We start from the raw sequence: 2,898 nt of genomic DNA on the forward strand, positions 1-2,898 counted from the left end.
GAATAAGGATTGGATAATATCAAAGAGACCCTGTGTGCATCAGTGGCCCAGCCAGAAGTGAATCAGTGGCCCAGCCAGAGCGCACCAGTGGCCCAGCCAGAAGTGAACCAGTGGCCCAGCGAGCCAGTCGCCCAGCGAGCTGGAGCAACTCGCCCAGCTAGCCCACTCGCCCAGCGAGTGGATTCCTTTCGCCCAGCGAAAAGTCACTTACGACTTATCTCTTTAAAGACGCGATCCAGAGGCAGAAAGAGGCAGTTCTGGAGGGGAGGAGACCAGAGGACGCTGCAGAGCTCGTTTTGGGTGCTTCCAAGGTGGAAAATCACCAATTTCCACCGTCCAATCCATGCTTTATCGCTTCTATGATGTATATGTGTAGCTAGAACTCCATTTCACTGGGGTTGAGAGTACATTTCTGAAACTCTTTGTAATCTCTATATTAATGCATGATCTTGTATGAATTTTGTGTTCTATCTTTATTTTTCATGCCTGTGATGAGAATCTGAGCTATTTGAACGGTTAAATCATTGAGAAATGTATGAGACCGCGGACCTAGGATAGAACTGCTAAAGGATTTCGAGTCCTAGACATAGGAGGAAATTTTTAGTCATCTGTGACATTGTGATTAAGGCAAATCTGATAACTGAATTATTTAAGAGATTAGGATTTAGTTTGAATGATTCTGAACGGTCATCTGAGAGATCAGGACTGCATGCGTCTAGGATGTTGATGCTTAATTTTGAGGAATTGTGTTAGTAGAAAAATTACTTTAGTGATGAACTTGAAAATCAACCCCAGTGAACTTTAATTCATCTGTTTTTACCACTTTAATTTCATCTGTATGCAAATCTTACTTGTGTTGTAAAATTAATCGCTAAATTAGTAAACTTTAATCATTCTGTGAATCAAAACAAATCTCTTGGGAAAACGATTTCCGGACTTACCGGTTTATTACTTGTACGATTCGGTACACTTGCCGAGGTCACAACAAGTTTTTGGCGCCGTTGCCGGGGATTTGTTTTTGTTTTCGTTGATTGTTTGTTGTTTATCTGGTTTAGTTGATTTTAGCTATCTGTTGTTTAAGTTTTTATTGTGATCGTATTTGAATTCTTGTGCATATTTGTTATCATCTGTAGAAATTGTGTCTTTTTGGATTGTTTCTTTTTAGTTTGTGTTTTGTATGAGAAGCAGAGAACAGGTTGAAAATCTACTTTTTGATCCTGAAATTGAAAGAACTGCTCGAAGGAACAACAGTAGAAGAAGGAGACAAAGTAGAGAATCCTCTACTATTTCTGAAGAAATTCTGGATTTTTCATCTGGTCAAGACAAAGAAGAAATGGAAGATAATCGTAATGGAGAAGGTTCTGGGCAAGGAAGACGTACTCTTGCAGATTATAATACTTTCTCAGGACCTCTGCACTTCAACAGTATTGCAAGACCAGTGGTGAATGCTGCTAACATGGAGATGAAGCCAGCTCTTATTCATCTGGTGCAGAACAATCAATTTCATGGATTATCCCACGAGAATCCATACACTCACTTGACTACTTTCATGGAGATCTGTAATACAGTGAGGATTCACCAGGTTCCAGATGAAGCGATCCGACTCAGCTTATTTCCATTCTCATTGGCTGGTAATGCAAAAATGTGGTTGAATTCCTTTCCAGAGAATAGTCTGACAGTCTGGGATGATGTGGTTGCTAAATTTCTAAATAAGTTCTTCCCTCAGTCCAAAGTCAATAAGGGAAAGTAGGAGATCTCTTCTTTCCAACAAGATGCTGATGAAACTCTAGGTCAAGCATGGGATAGATTCAAAGGCCTACTGAGAAAAACCCCTACTCATGGATTTGATGAGCCTACAATGTTAAATTTGTTTCTTGGAGGGCTGAAATCCCAAACAAAGTTAATGTTAGATGCATCAGCTAGAGGTAGTATCAGATGGAAGACGCCTGAAGAAGCACATGAACTGATTGAAAACATGGCTGCAAATGATAATGAAGTTCAGAGTGAGAGAGCTCAATTTCAACAAAAAGGTGTTCTTCAACTTCAATCTCAAGATGCTTTACTAGCTCAGAACAAGATTATGACTCAGCAACTTGAGACATTAATGAAGAAGTTATCTCAGCTACCTAAAGAACTACAGAATGTTTCTCAAACTCAACATCAGATGGTTCAAAGTTGTGAATTATGCGGAGGAAATCATAATAATGGTCAATGTGTAGTGCAAAGCATGTCTCATGAAGAAGTAAATTATATGGGAAATCAAGGTCTTCAGACGAATTATAATCAAGGTCAAAGTTTTAATCAAGGATGGAGACCTCATCCGAGTATGGGACAAGATGTTCCTTTCAATAGACCACCTCCACAGAACTTTCAGCAACAACCTACTCTGACAGACAGAACTTCAAAACTCGAAGAAACTCTTCAGCAGTTTATGCAGGTATCAATTTCCAACCATAAGAGTACAGAAGCCTCACTTAGGAATTTGGAGATTCAGGTGGGTCAATTAGCTAAGAAGTTGGAAGAAAAACCAGTGAAGGACTTTGGGGCAAACACTAAAGTAAATCCAAAGGAAGAGTGCAATGTTATTACCACAAGATCTGGAAGAATGCTGGAAGAAAGAGGGATTGAAAAAAAAGTGAGTGAAGAAAAAGATGAGATGAGTAAACAGGGAGATGAAGAAGAAGAGAAAGAGGATAGAGAAAGTGAAAAAGAGAGAGAGGGAGAGAAAAAGAAAGAACAGATGTATGAGAAACCTCTTCCATATCCAAAGGTTTCCTCTAGAAAGGAGAAGGAAAGACAGTTCCAGAGTTTCATTGATATTTTCAAGAAGTTGGAAATCAAGATGCCATTCTCAGAAGCACTGAAACAAATACCTGCTTACTCGAAATTCATGAAAGA

General features: G+C 39.4%; 1 non-coding gene across 1 annotated transcript; it reads right to left on the bottom strand.

The window, feature by feature from the left end:
• Nucleotides 1-1,738: 1,738 nt before the first annotated feature.
• Nucleotides 1,739-1,845, bottom strand: LOC128197637 (small nucleolar RNA R71). Its single transcript, XR_008250265.1, has one exon. It is a non-coding gene; the product is annotated as a small nucleolar RNA R71 (small nucleolar RNA).
• Nucleotides 1,846-2,898: the final 1,053 nt, after the last annotated feature.

The sequence above is a fragment of the Vigna angularis genome, chromosome 6 (assembly GCF_016808095.1).
Source record: "Vigna angularis cultivar LongXiaoDou No.4 chromosome 6, ASM1680809v1, whole genome shotgun sequence".
NCBI classification, from domain to species: Eukaryota; Viridiplantae; Streptophyta; class Magnoliopsida; order Fabales; family Fabaceae; genus Vigna; species Vigna angularis.